Raw genomic sequence first — 16,203 nt, 5'->3', positions numbered from 1 at the left:
GTTTTTTCTGGTACTGGGGATTGAACTCAGGTCCTTGTACTTGCAAGGCAGGCTTGGTGCCACTGAGCTAAATTCCTGGCCTTGGAGGTTTTCTGTTAATGTTTAGTGTCTCATCAAAGTGTTGCGAGATTAAAGATCATATATAAATAATATATTGCGTAAATTAGAACAAAAGGACTTCATTTTTCACTCATTCAGTAAAGTATAATATATGTGATTGAAATATACTCTGAATGTTTAAATTTAAAAATTTTATTAAAGACACATTACCATTAATCACACTCAAAAATACTCCCCCCCCACACACTTCAAACACATTTATCCCATTGTTCTTGCCACTTTCTAAAGCAGTTCTGAAAGTCCTGTTTTCTGAGTGTCTTTATGAGATACGATAAAAAAAATACCATGAATGCTGCTTGCAAGCACCATCCAATGGAAAGTCAGGTTTTAAAAATATCATGGTGTGTCCTCATCAACTTTACTCAGTGGATGTGACACAATGAGATTTCTAGCTCTTCCCTAAAGTCAAAATGGCCACGAGAGATAAAACTTTTGAATCAATTCCAGGTGTTGAGGCAGCCACAGCAGTGTAACTAAAAACACTCATGAAAGAGGACTTCCAGAACTGCCTCAGAAAATAGCAAGGACAATGGGATATGTATTTTCAAAGGGAGGAGGAGTGTTTTTAGGTGGATTAATGGCATTGTGTCTTTCACTGTAAGTGCTTTTAAAATTGAAACAGTGATCATACTCTTCTATTACAAACCGTATTTATGTAATATTTACCAATTAGTCCTATATTATTAATGGTGATTTGCTAAATTACATCAATTACATATTGAAAAAATGTGAAGTCCTTTGATTCTAAAGGTTTTTGTCTATTCACAGTTGGACCAGCTGGTGGACTAGTTGCCACCTTTCCCCTTACCACCTCTTATTCTTGCTATCATTACCTGTCCAGGATTATTTGCACTGTTTACTTACAGCATTATGACTTTTAAAACTAACACTACTATGTGGCATGAAGTAAATTCATAAGAACCATAGGACTTGTGCCTTAATATGATAATTTTAGGCACGCCAAAATCATTCAGTTTCAGATTCCACTAGTGCATGTACTTGGGAGTCTCAGACTTTCACTTCTTCCTTGGTAACTTTTATTCTTGAAGATTCACATAGCAGGCCTTTCTGTGGAAAGATAAGGATGTACTAAAGGAAACATCATTTCCACTTCCTCTAGAAAATTCTGTCTTAATGGACTGGCTTTACCTCTCATGAAGCCTGATTCTTTGCATTTTTGACTTTCCCTGGGCAAAAATCACAAGGCTTTGCAAATAGTATTCTCATTTAAATGTTTGTAAGAAATAAATGTTCCTGGTTTAAGCAGTGAGCAAAGTTGCATATAAGCTTCACCGTAAATCTTCCACTACATCTTCCTAAATGACCTTGATACAATGCATGGTCAGTGTGCTTTCCTTTGGTTCAATAACTATTACATCAAAGTGGTCCTCAATTGCACCTTGGACTATGGTGCCTTTAAGTGAATTTCATCCTCACTTGTCTATGTCTAGTAAACTGGAAAAAAAATTCTTGAAGAACTGTAAACTTCATCATAGTGTGCCAAATTTGAAACAGAATACTTTAGTTTTTCAAAATCAAATAAAATACTACAGGCATCATTATTTTAATTCAAATAATTTCAAAAAATGTACAACAGTAAAAAATATCGCCTGTGAATCCATCTAGTTAGACAGTGCTCTAAGGAGATACTCACATGGAAAAGTCCAAAGAATAGACACCTTTTGATTATAAAATTATTTTCAGCCTGTTGACATCTTTACTGAGTCAACTGAAAAGAGAAACATTTTAATATTTTAAAATTTAGCTTTGAGTCATAGGTATTTGGGTATCTCCTATTTTCATGTCACGCCCACTAGCAATTCTTCATACTCCTTCAATCCTTTGCCATTTTATTTCCAACTCTCTTTGGAATTTATACTCTTCCTTCCTCTATGCTTCACTCTACTCTGTTATCAGGGTCCTTTGCAAAATTTGTAGTATGAAATATTGTTGCCTGTTTTGCTTTCAGTGTTCCATTTTTGTGCACGTTTGTTTATCTCCAGTGTCACAAACAGCTGTGCTTGCTTAAGTGAGACAACCACCACCAAGAGCTGACTCAAGGCTGGCAGCTGTAACTAAATTTAATTTTCACCTACATTTCACAGTTTATTCATGGTGAGAAGTGCTTCTATTCAAGTATCCTTCCAGTGGATGAAGAAAGATGAACAAATTCAGTCTCTGACAAAGCTTAAACTTTGCTAGAGGAAAAATTAAATAAGAAATTGATTCTTCATTAAAAAGCACAGTAACCTTTTAAAGGTACTATTTTGAATTTCTAGAATGCACATTTAAATATTAAATGATTGTGTGAGTGTTATTAAAAATCCTGGGCAGAAAATATTTTGGTAGATAAGAATCAAGGTTAGACTGACCTAATATTTGCAAACTTTTTCTAGGTAAAAAATCTTACGATTTAAGGCAATCACAAATTTTGGATTTCAGAAAATATATAGCTGCCAGGAAAACAAAGGCTTTCCTTGTGAAGGTGAATCTATTTAGGATTCTTCTAAAACTTACGGTAAAATGCCTCCTTAGATTTGTGAAACAACCATGTCACCACAATGTCACAATAAGCTTTGTGTGTGTGTGTTCTCCCACAAACTTACATATGCCCTTTATCTTTTGTAAGACAGAAAGAGAAGTGATAAACTCTTCCTTTAAGTCTGTAGATCACATCTATTTTAGAAACTCAAGCTTAAAGACATGAATATGAAGAAAATTAAAATTAAATAATCTGCTCAGATATTGGTTTTACAGTTAGAAGTTACAGTGTTATTTTTACGAACTTTACTACCTGACTTTATTTTCATTTTACCACTTCTCATTTTATTCATTTTGCATTTTTTATTATTTTATCCTAATTTTATAGTATTAGCAAGATATACACCTATATTATAAAAAGTTAAAATGTTTGAAATAATAACAAAATAAGTAGACAGAAATCTGTAGAGTCCTAAAATGGTAGAATGATGATGAGAAAGAGAGATGTTAATTTCCAAGGATTGGCTGTAGACTAGGATAAACCTACTAGTCAGGTTTGGGAGCATGGGCTGGAAATGTAGGCTCTGCTCAGTTTGGGGAGAGTCTTATATGATATAGCATAAGAATTTGAACTTTGCAGACTTGAGGAGGGTTTTTTTGCCACTCGATTTTTGAATGAGAGGTTTGACAGGATTCGATCTGTGTTTTTGATGGATAACTTGTGACACTTAGAGGGTTAAACTGAAGGCATTTTAAACTAGAGGTTATTATAAGAATACAGTTTGGAATAACTAAGAGTTGCTTTTAAGGCACTTGTGTTGAGGATGGAGGGAGGAAAACAGATGAAAGAAACTAAAGTGGAAAAACTGAACGAGATGATTGGAAAGAGTGGGAAGTATGTTGCGATTAACTCTCTACTTTTGGTGGAGTCTAGTCCATCATAAGACCAAAAGGATGAGGTGGTCCAAATAATTGCATTTTGAAGGTTTTGAGTTTGAGATGCCTGTGAATTATTCAGTTGTTATTGGACCACATCCCTGGAATTCAAGGTAAAAGTCAAAGTAGGAGCTTGAGGTTTTGGTGTGAACTTTTAGGGAAAGTTTGAAGTGAGATTTAGGAGTTATGAGCTTTAGCCATGAAATAATGAGTGGAGCTTAAAGGCAGACTTCAAAGTTGGTCTATGAATCAACACTATTCTAATAATTTCTTTATGATATTAAAAACAATGATTTTTTTCTCTGTCTTCTGGTTTCAAATAACTTTTTAAAAGCAGCTACATATCAATTTTTACAAGAAAAAATATTTTCCCTAATTCTCAGAGGTCAAATATTATTTTTCCATGATGAATTATTCAAAGTTAAATGGAAATCAAACATAGAGACATGCAGAGAACAAGTCTTGCCATGCTTCTGACTCATGATTGTAACTGAGAAATACCTTTATTGTATTTGATCCCGAGCTTATGATACAAGTTAGTGTCAAACGATGGGAATGTTCTTTACTAGAATTTGAAAAATACTACAGAAGAAAAATGAAAGCTCTGTTAACAGAGTTCACTTTAAACTCTATGCTGACCTTTCAGTGGTAAAGCTGCTGTGAAGCACAAAGGTAGGTCCTGCAGAAGGCGGCAGCAGATCCAGTTTGCAGAGTGTGCTTATAGAGTAATCCTGGCTGATTTTCTCCAATGCTAGTGGCCAAGATGTGTAAAGAATGTGCCTTTACAATTATCATAGCCAATTAGGATCAGCACATGAAAAATCATGATACCACTGAAAAAGTGGGAAGGCATGATCTAGTGTAAGTCAGTCTTAATATTAGCAAATTAACATTGCTTCAAAATCTCTTTAACTGAACAGTTTCACACCAGATGGCTTATTATCAGTAATGCATATTGTTTATGGTGATATAATTTGTTCAGGGGATTAATATTGAAATTTGTTTTCATTATATCTTTATCTTCTTTATAATTCTATTTATTATTCCTAATTCTTAATGTCTATATAAAGTACTTTTTTCCCACTAAAATTGAATCTATGTGTACACAAAATGCTTTTGTTAATAAGAGAACATACTTATCATCGAAAATAACCTAGAACTCTTACAATTCTACCTACCGGTGAGTAATGTTTTATTCTCATGGAACCTCTTTTTGCTAAAACTCCGTTAATGGAGTTATTTAATACTGCATGCAAATTATACATTAAAAAACAAAATTCTATCTGAAGACTTTAGAAACATCTATCAATACCCTATTAACAAAAATTGTCTTACACTTGGTATGTTAGTCAGGATTCTAACACTATAACAAAATACTTGAGGCTATCAACTTTTAAGGAGGAAAGTTTTATTTTGACGTAAACTTTTGGAGGCTCCAGTCCAGGATTGGTTGCCCTGGTCCCTCTGGGCCTGTGGTGAGGTGGGTCATCATGGCAGGTTGGTGTGGTAGTGCAAACTCACTCACTTCAGAGCCAGGAAGCAAAAAGACACAAGAGAGATCTGAAGTTCCTCAGTCCTCTTTTAGGGCCATCCCCAGTGACTAAGGGCTTCCTCCAACTCTCAAAGATTCCACTATCTCCCCATAGCATCAGCCTGGGAACCAGACCTTTAGCACATGGGCTTTTGGGGACATTTGAGGGCAAAACCATAGCAAAGTGTCTACCAACTTTGTACTTAGTTATTGTTTATGTCATAACTATTCTTTAGTAGTTACATGCAATACTAATGTGGTTTTGAAGCTTAAGTTATTCTGTCCTTAAGGAAGGCTCTTCTTACATTCCATACTGACATATTTGTTCTGGTTACCATCAGTCTTTGAATATGGCTTTTATTGACTTGATTGATAAGGAAATATAAGTATTATTCACTTTCAGGGTTTACTGATGTTGACTATATTTTTTACCTACTGAGGAGAAGGAATGATAACTTGAGTAATATTTGGCCAAATTTCCAGCACAGCTGTTTACCATATTCTTTCAACTTTACTTCCACAGAATGTTAAAAAAAGTTTTTGGAAATACTATTTTACAGCCGAACACATAATATCATTACTGGATTTATATAAATGTAAGATATTTTTGTCTATCACTGAAGGTAGTGAAAACCAACAGTAGTTTCACAATCTGTATATTCAGAAACCCTCAATAGAACACATGTTTTACATATTACCATATGCATAATAAGATATGACTGAATGGAGCTTTAAAATAAATCCCAAGAGAGAATATATTTAGTAAATATTAGCTTAAATCTTCCACTAGAGAATAGTGCATTTTTACTTGGCCTTTAATCTTTTTATATTTCATCCTCCCACATGTTACGAACGAGCTATACCCCCAGCCTTCAAATTATCATTGATGCTTTTTTCTACTAAAATTAACAGAGGTTGGGATTGTGGCTCTGTGTATGTGAGTGTGTTTGTATGAGTGTGTGTGTGCGCGTGCGTGTATGTGTGTAGGAATGAAAACTATCATCTTTCTAATGATGCATATTTGTCATGCACTAATATGTTACAGGCATTTTTAAAAGTGTGTTTTGTGTACATTGATGAGAATAACAGACAAAAATTCCTACCCTTATAGGTCTTATTTTCTAGAAATTATGCTTGGGGGTGAAGAGACAGAAAATAAATAGGATAATAAATAAGCAAACTCCATAGTGTTAAAGTGATAAATGCCATAAAAATAGAATAAAGGTGAAAGGGGCTTGGGGTGTGGACAGTGAGACAGTTGAAACTTTGAATATATTGGTCAGAATGAGGCTTACCTCATTAGAGAAAATGACATTTGAGTCAATATTTGAAGGAGAGGGGAAGAGCTCAAAGGCACTTTGACCAAGTTTATTTCTTTTTGCATTTTCTCTGGCTTTGATTTCCAGCTTAGTAGAGAAGGGGAATAGGAAATGTGGATCAGAGGTAATTCAATAACGCTTTTCATTATATACAAGTCAGAAAAGATTAAAATTTTTCTGCATTTCTTATGGACGAAGGCACTCGTTGCTACGGATAAAAACTAGATTTTAGTATCTTTTCTCTACAATTTGCTGGCTCTTAGATTTTAGTCAAGTTTTAAAAATCTACAAGTATGAGTTTATTCATCTATAGAAGTGAATAATAATACCTGTGTGGTATTAAATGAAATCATATGTTCAAAGAATTTATGACTGACATAACAATACTCAGTAAATATTAAGTATTATATTTTTATTTAATATTTAACCTTGTTTTTATAAATGTACAGTTTTTTAGCGATTACTACATGGAACTTTCTTTCTTGAGAAATTACTAAGTATCCAGGATATTCTAGAATGGTACATTGTTTTTCTGTATGTTCAGTGAATCAAATATATGATTTGGAATACTTTGGCTATATTTATTATTAGTCAACATTTGACCAAGACAAAGTAAGACTATTACTAATTTCCCCAATTTGAGTATCAATGATAAACTCTGTAATCAAAGATTCTGTCCTCATTTGGAGTTTCATAGAAATATTTTAATTTCTCAAGTTGGAAAATACACTGCAATGATTACCTTTGACTTAGTTCTATATTAAGAGATATAAATGTCCTAAATACAATAAAAGATTTCCAGGTCTAGGTAACTTAAAAAAGCAGTAGGATATTTCTAACAGGATATTAGACCATTAGTCTTTTATGTTTCAGGGTGAAATTCTTTGTTGTGATGTCTCCTTTGTTAGGGGATTGTCTTTTATCACCTCTTCTGTCCTTCCAGCTCAGTATAGGTAAGGTGACCATAAATCTTATTGTCCAAACAAGGATGCTCTTAAGAATGAACAGATGCAGCATGAACAATTACTTTGGGACAACAGGTGTAAAGTAGAACTGTCAGGGCCAATCTGGGGTTCACAGTTATGGACCTGCAGGGTACCTTTTCCTCACCAGTGCATAATGGATCTAGCCAGTAGCTTAAATATGAGCATTTTTTTCAAAGTATGAGATAATTGTTACCTCAGGGATAATTTGAGGAGACAAAACAAAATTACTTGACTTGGAGGCAGGCCAAGAGAACAGAGTTCTTATCCTTGTTTTTGTTTGCATTTTAATAAGCGTTACAGTGTTTCTCATGACAGTGATTAGGAGATTGATTAAAAGCTTATTTTGATTCAGACTTCTCAATACATTGTTTTTTTGCAGTTTACTTTTTCAAGTCCTTTTGCTCTGTTCCTTGTGTTTCTCCGCATCTCAATAAACAAGCCTTTATTTGCCTTGGCAAGCTCTAGGTATCTTATTCATGAAATATGCTGGCTGGTTTCTTTTCTAATAGACTCGTAGTTACTGTGTACAAACAGCTGCCTTTGGTCTGGTCTGGTTTTACTGTGAACATATGATCCAACATTCCCAGAGTTTGTTTTTTTTTTTACCACAGTTTTCACCATTAAACATGTTGGAAGAACAATGCATTTTAGTAGGGAGTTGGAAAGAAATGGGGAAAATTTTTGGCAAGGCTGCTGTTGTCTCCTCATTCTCTCTATGCAGCCAATTCCTGGGCTGATTCTCAAATCAATTCTTTTCACCATGTATGGACAGCCACTGAGAGAAAGTCAGGTAGGAGAAGAGAGGAGCAGAAAAAGCAGAGGTAAAAAACAGTATTTGGGATTTTCAGAATACTAACAAATACTTCCGTCTTTTTTTTTTAGCCTTCTCAAATTAATGCTGGTTCTGTGATTCTCAGCACAAAAATGTATGTAGTATTTTGTTGCTCTCAAATGAATATTATCTTCAGTATCACATGAGAATCACAAATTTTGAAATGGGAAAAATTAAATCAACTTTAATAGTGCTTCAAAAAAGTCCTGTATCATTGAAATGCTCAGGTGGATACACTTTCTATGAAGTGAGAGAACAGGTCAAATGTAGGCTAGAGTGGAGAGAGTGAGTAAAAGAGAAGCATTAAAGTGTGTGTGAAATTATATGCTGAATTCTTCAAGTTCTGACTTCATTCTTGGGACCACTTTCTTTTATATAGACAGTGATTCTAGAAATGATGTCCCAGAGTAGTATTTCAGAGGTACTCTTGGGCGTAATAGCTCCATATAGTGGAGATTAGGTGGATATTTGGGGGTCTTTGAGGCCAGTTTACCTCACAGGCTTGTTATAAGACAGCATTCACATCATTTTGCCTCTAATCACGTCTTCTGCTTCTGGTGTGTGCTGCACTCATAATCCTGTTTTTATATCATAACACTTGCTGTATCAGCACCCATTCTTTTTCCAGTGCTCAGTTTTAAACAGCCTCATTATGAGAAATATAGTACTTAAAACATGGCACAAACGTGTATTACTTTAGCACAAGATAGAGATTACTGAGAAGCACACGGACTGCTGAAGTAACTAACTTTGTCCTAAGGGGCATTTCACTATTTTAATTGATTTTTTTTCTGTCCATTTTATTAAGAATCCTTGGAGAAGGTAAATGGTAAGTTACCTCCTGGAAACAAAGGAACACTTGACTTACTTGTTATGACTACCAATGTGTCCATATTTTTGAAAAATTACCCATTTTTCTCATAATTTCAAAATAGCTTATAATGATGAACAAAAAGATGAGAAGCAATTGGTTCTAACTCATCTAGAATCTTCCCTGATTTTTAAATGGTATGTGATAATTGGAAAAATTAGCATAAGTTTTACTGTGGGAGGTTTTTGTCAAGAATGGGGATCATAACTTGCATCAAAGACAGTTACTATTCAAATATTTTATTTTAGCTTCACAAAGCCATTCCCAGCCAAAAATTCATGACACTATCAAAGGTCTTCAGATGGGGACTTCCACTGCTGTCTAAGTCAGAAAAGTTCAGATGGCTAAATAGTCTTAGAAATCTTAAAAGTTCAAAAGATTAAAAGGCTCCTAGGACTGCTGCCAAATCTCAGAGCTGGTGTGGGTAAGGGGTTTATAGAAGTTCAGGTAGAGTTAAGTTCATTTAGTATCACTCACACCTGAAATTTGAATTTAAAATAATTCATGGTTACATGTGTTTATAAATCTTGATTTTAGTCTATCAACATTGCTGCTTTTCACCATTTCACTTGTAATTCAACTGGTAGCATACACAAATTAGGCTAATGGTCATTTTCAAATAAAATTCAGTATTTCTTTTTCATCTGTAGATGATAAACTTTGAGTCTTTACTTTCTAAACATAAAGAGACACTGTATAAAAGTGTGAGTTTCATGTGCTGCTCTAAGCAACCCAGATCTGTGTTTTAGTGACAGTGACTCATGTCCAGTAGACCAAAGAACCCATAAGTCAGTGGGTCCAGGGGATGTAGACACTGCTGAGATGAATTTCCTTGTTCTTTTTTGCCCAGCTGCTATAAGTATTTCTGATCCTCTGTTGTTCTTTTATATCACCATTGGTTGTTTTCTACAAAATATCTTCTTGTAGCTTTCAAAATTTTCCCTTCATATAGGTCTAGGAAGATTCTGAAGGGAGCGGGATAATTTTTTTGTTGCTATCTTTCTAAAACCATATGGACTTCATTTTCTTTAAAACAAAAAAGAAAGGGGGATTCAGATTGCTTTTCTTAATTTCCTTCTCTAAGAAAAAGGCAAAATAAAATACAAAAATATTCATTTCTTCTCTTTTTGCAATCAGTAAAGATGTTTCAGTATTAAAGCAAAGCAATCCAGTATTAGTTGTCCATTGAATTTAAATCAAATACAATTAAAATGAAAATAAACAAAATGAGAGAACAAGGGAGTCAATTGACCTTAACAGACAAGACACCCTACCTTTAAAAAATATTTTTATATTTCTAATAAAAGAAGGTATTTTATTTTGAGAAGCTAAATTGATCAGTGTTGATCATCTGAAAATTTTTCTTCATGTCTTCAAAATTTTAAAAATGGAAATTTTTCTACCACAACAAGGAAAAGTTATGCTAAGGAAAATAATGCTAACTCTGTGGTTGCCTTGATTTTCTAATCTCATTTTCTATTTGTTAAAATTATTTTAGTCATCTACAGCAGCTTTTTAATAAGAATAGTGATTGCAAGTTATTTTATTAAAAATTACTATTAGAACATTTTATTAATTTAACTTTCCCTTGCTTTCCTCATGTAAAAAATAGCAAAACACACTTATTTTTTTATGTTTCTGTAAGACCCAGGCTTTTCTGCTAATGCTTAGTTTTGACAATATCTAACATGTTGGAGTCAAATTATTTTGCTATTGGAGAGAACAATGCTCCCATTTTAAAAATGAATTGTTGCCTTATTGTTTGTATTCAATAGCAATGTTATACATTTGGAAGAAATAAATATTCTCTTCTTTTGTCAATAGGAGATCCACTTCATTTATTCCTATTTAGTTGTCTTCTCTTTGTCAGGATTTAGACTAATGAGAAAATCTTGGAAAGATCCTTTACTGTCTAAACACCAAGCACACAAATGCTTCTCAATAGAAATAACACAAGAAATGCATTCAAAGACAATACATAGCCTGAGAAATTCTTGTGTGCTGACAGCTCTCCAACAGTGTTGTCACAGCAGGAAGACATCAGTTGAAGAAACAGATAGTGACCTCAAAAAAAGTCTGGTCAGCGGTGTGGACAGGGTTTCACAAGATTATAAATCACCCCAGGGTCGCTCTGTTCCCACCATAAAGACAGCATGGTCGTTTTATTGTAATCTAATAAGAGATGGGAGCAAAGGACAGCTCCAGTGTGTGTTTGCAAAAAAAATTCTTGATTACAGTTTCAAAACTATACAGTTTCTCTGCTATTGAAGTGCAGATTATAGGGGTTAAGGCCATGTTAGGATTGGATTACCTTTTATAGCTGTATGTTATCCCCTGGTTCATGAATCAGAAAGTACTTAAATTAAACTGAACATTTTGGAGTAATCCCAGTATGTAGCATGGTGGTAGAAAATTAATCATGATTTGGCGATAGATTATTAAGCTGTGTATTTGAAGGGGGTCTTTCATACAATCAGAAAATGAACTCTCTGGTGGATTTATATTAATATAGGGCAAATATATATAACATGCTGTATTAGTATTGATTTTGGGGCAATGATTTAAGGAAAGAAAACATTTATATTGGTGTATATAAGAAGTAAAAAATATTAAATCCAGATTGAGTTACTACTGTTTGTTCAGTTTCTTGTGTCTTAACATTCTTAACAATACTAACTTGTATTTGTGTGTTTACTTTTATTACTTCTGTTTAACTGAAACTGCACAGTTGCTAAATATTTTAGATGTTTCATTTTGACATTAGTAAAACTACCATTTCCAACCTTAAAATACTTAGGAATCAGAAAATTCCTCTAATTGACATTCAGGGTACTGAGGAAATGGTAGCCAAAATTTTGAAGTAAAGTTCTAGACCTAATGATGACATTATTAAAAAGATCAGTGCCTCTTCATTTGCCCTAGCAGCTCTTCCTGTGGAGCGAAAAGGAAGTCTTTACTTTATTCAGTCATTTTATCATTTGTACCTCAGCTTCTTCAGCACTATTTGATCTCTACATATATTTTGGGGACTGTCATCAGGCATCCTACCATTTAAATGGATTTTATTCCCCAACTTATCACCTTTGCTTTGTCAATTTTTTCCTCTGGAACCATGTGGACATCTAGAGATAAGTTCTATCAGTCTTGGGCTATTGACTGAATTTTGATTGTGAAGAAGCCATCACTTAGAGTAGAGAGAAACAGAGTGAGGTGTTATTGCTAAGGATAAATTTTTTGTTATGATTCTAAAACCCAAAGGTAAATAAGATGGAGTTTACAGGTTTTTTATTTTTTACTGGGCATGGGCTGGATTTCACAGGCTGTTTTTTGTGCTCTGTCTTCTTTTCCCTTTAGGAGTCACAGCTCTTGTGGCTTTGCTCTCATTTACTTTTTTTGAGCAGAGATAAATGTGAAAGGGAATTCTGACTCTCGAAGGATATTAGACTGGTCCGTTAAACATAGTGGGTCTTTAATTCATCTGTGTTTATTTTCCACTTGTCAATTTCTCTTTGTTTCTTCCTCATTTATGTATGCTTAAGTAGGTGAATAGGCAGAGTCCACTGGGTCTCTGCCATGTGCTTTCTGTGGTGGTGCTGAGAGTGCTACTACATGAACTAGAAACTGGAAATGGTCAATATCCAGGCAAGTTCTTTTCCTTTTTGGATACAGTGAGGAAAAAAAAGCAACCATTTTTTATGATCTTCAGAGCCTGCATAGGCTGAAAGAACACAAACTCCCAGTGTCATTTTAAATCCAAGCTGAAATTTTCCAGGATATGAGCACCTATTTCATATACCAACTTATGCTAATTTTCCTCTGTCTCTCATTGGTTGTCATAAATTTACCTATAAAAAAGATACATTTGATTTCCATCTTGGGCTAGTTTCGAATTTGTCAAGGTTGTAGAGGTGTTCCTTATTCTGACTTTTTCTTTCATTATTTACAATATTAAAATGTTAAGTGAGTATTTCCACTTAAAATACCTGGTGATTTTAGGAGAGCAAGCTATTCTGATTTCCTATATGTAGAAGATATACAATCAATCATTAATAGCACAGATACTCCTCTATTTCTATACTCTGCCCAGGTAAAAAAAGTACAGATTAATTCACAGCATATCTATATATAACACTGAACTTTCTCAGGTGGCTAACACTTGCATATAGCCATCTGTTTTACCTATGCATTTTTCTTAGTAATCTTTATTTCTGGATGGTCTCAATAGAAAGTACCTAAGTGCAAATGCCAACATGTATTTTTGTTAGTGGTGCTGAATAAACTGGTTACGGTAGAAAAACAAACGTACTTACTTTGATTTATCACTTCTGACATTAGCATGTACCATACTGCTCTCTGGGAAACAAAATGGATGCACCTGAGGACAGTGATATAAACACTACTTTAACTATTTGAAACAAACCATTAGGCTTTGATGAAAGAACTATTACCATGGTGGATGCTGTATAGGGAGAGAGAGCTTGAAGATAATGGATGAGCAGTCTACAATTACTTGTTTAGAATGTAAAGAAGTCAAAGCTTAGTTTTTAGGTAGAGATAGCTATATAAAGTGAATGGAATTGTGTATAAATTTATAAGTTGAATTATTACTGCTAGTACACAGTTGCAATAACATTCTTTCATACCAAATTGATTCAAGTTAGAAAAATATATTATGTAAAGTTAACTGTTTTAAAATTAAAACTAAAATCATTCTGTTAGATATTTTAAAAGTTTTCATAAATGGGATTTTACTCATCTGCATCTAGAGACTAAAAGTTCTCTTCTTTTGCTTATATATTTAGTAACACACAATACCAAATGTAATTATGACTTAAATACCTATTTATTTTAGGCAAACTATAGATGAAGATTTTACTTGATTATAGCATGCACATAATATATAGCCCAACGATACAATTTCCTTGTTATAAAATTTTATTTGAAAGGTATAAGTCAAGCTAAAATATTTACGTTTCGAGGAAAGTAACTCTTAACTTTCATGTTAGTATGTCAGTGTAGACTGAAATGTCAAATTAGACAACTTTATTCAGTATTGAAAGCAAAACATTTAATCTCCAGAGAACAGGATTCGAGGAAGTTTATGTGGGAGAAGGTGTGGTGGACCAGGGTGGGGACAGTGTGGCAGCAGAGCTTTTGCGAGTGCAGAATAAGGAAATCAGATTGAAAGACTTAGAAACTGAAGAAGCCCGAACAGAGCAAGGAAGAGCAGATAAGCGCTGGCGAGAGCGAGTTGATGACCTGAAAGGGAAGGTCAAACCATAGAGAAGGCACTGCAGAATGTAGGTAAATCCAGTAATTTCCTGATTTTTTTTTTCCATGAGGTTACTCTAAACCCCCATAGCCCACTTCTGTGAAAAACAAAGAGCATTTTCAACAAGCTGTCTTCTCAAAATGATTTGCTTTGTACATGACACATTATTTTTGTGATGTTTTATAGATGAATCTATGCTTTATGCTACAAACTGCATGGTTTCTCCTTTTAAAAGTATATAAGCTCAAAACGATGCTTACCAACTTTTTGTTGTTGGTCTACACTACATTTGCATATAGATGTCATAGGCATAAATGGATTAATTTACCACCTAGGAAACATCAGTTTCACAGAGTTTAAAAAATTTGATGAAGGTCCAAGACAGGAAGCTGCATAGAAAGAAGCAGAACTGGATCTTATCACTCTGCCCAGTGCCTGTCCGTTACCCTGTGATGCACTCTTACCCTTTTGAAAGATTGTGGTTTCCCAATCCTCAGGGTACAACACTTCCTTAGAAGAGTTTGGCACAGATGATAATGCAAAATGAATAGATAAATGCATGAATAAACAAATAAAGCCCCAATGCAATTTTATTTCCAGTGTATTTTAATCTCATGTATTGTATAAATTTTGTTCACAGAGGAGAGGAAGGATGGCTCCTGTTGGTGGCATTAAAAGCAACCAAGTGGTGGTGTAAGTATTGGCATAGCACCTGAGCTTACATATCTGTGTTGCAGACCTCTACAAAGTTAACCTAAACTAACGAAAGTATTTGGAATTTATGGATAGCTTCAGGTGGATATTGAATGATTTTATGAGATCAGTGGCACTGTTTTTTATCACTGTCCACTATACATTGCAATTGTTCTAAAATTCAGTTGCCAGTGTAGACAACACACACACACACACACACACACACACACACGCCAGACACTTGCCTTGGTGAAGGATTTGCTGTTTAAATTATGCCTTAAAATCAAGTACATTGAAACCCTAATCAGCTATATATTTATGACTTCTCCCCCCACCCTTTCCTCACTACTTCAACTGGTATGCACAGTCTGAAGTTTTATTATCAGTGACAGAAATTAAATTATAAATGCTTAAAGGGCACTTTCCCATTGAAGGTGAATCCAATGTTTTTATAAACTTAATAAGGAGCGTTCCATTCATGACCTTATTCTTCGGTAGTACATTGACAGTCTTTTGATGTAGTCCTTACCCCTTGGCTGCAAGCTTCATTCTTTGGTTGTGCTGTTGCTTCTGCTATTATGGAACCACTTCCTGGTTGAATGAATGTTTTCTCAAGTTTCAAACTTAGTGCACAACGCAAGGATGCCTTACCAATTAAGTTGCACTTTGATTTTGTTTTTAGCCAGCTTGGCATGGAAGGCTGTATTGTCCAAATTAATGAAGCCCATGTTGTAGTGATTTGTTTTCAGTTCCTGCAGTCAATATGTTATATAACAGGAGGTGATCTAGTTTAGGGAGTTGTAAATCAGTAGGCTCCAGATCCAGCTTTATCTATAACCCTGAAGACAATGATTACAAAATAAGCTTTTTAGATATTGTTAAGTTGGAATTAGTGAGCTCCTTGGGGAAGTATCAAAATAGATATGTATGTTGGAGTTTGGAACCTAAAGCTACAAAAGCCAACTTTTCCTCATACCTTCTATTTCTTTTAATCATTTAAAATTTATATTTTGAAAGTAAGCTTGCATATTAGGACCCATTAGCAAGATGATAATTGTCCTACTCTCTCTGAAATTCCTAATTATTGTCTAGTGGAATTTGAATGTTTTCCTGGAGCCCTATGCAGATTTAATTATGAAGTGCCTAGATTTTCCTAGAAGAT

At 34.3% G+C, this 16,203-nt stretch overlaps 1 protein-coding gene across 4 annotated transcripts in view; it reads left to right on the top strand.

Moving 5' to 3' along the window:
• The window catches only part of Dach1 (dachshund family transcription factor 1), a 388,734-nt gene that overhangs the window by 21,302 nt on the left and 351,229 nt on the right, over positions 1 to 16,203 (top strand). The gene's annotated exons all lie outside the window — the stretch shown is intronic.

This window comes from Heterocephalus glaber, unplaced genomic scaffold (assembly GCF_053883595.1).
Source record: "Heterocephalus glaber isolate CG9 unplaced genomic scaffold, H.glaber_assembly_v1.0 deba00001577, whole genome shotgun sequence".
Lineage (NCBI taxonomy): Eukaryota > Metazoa > Chordata > Mammalia > Rodentia > Bathyergidae > Heterocephalus > Heterocephalus glaber.
This window is presented reverse-complemented; position numbering and strand designations above follow the sequence as displayed.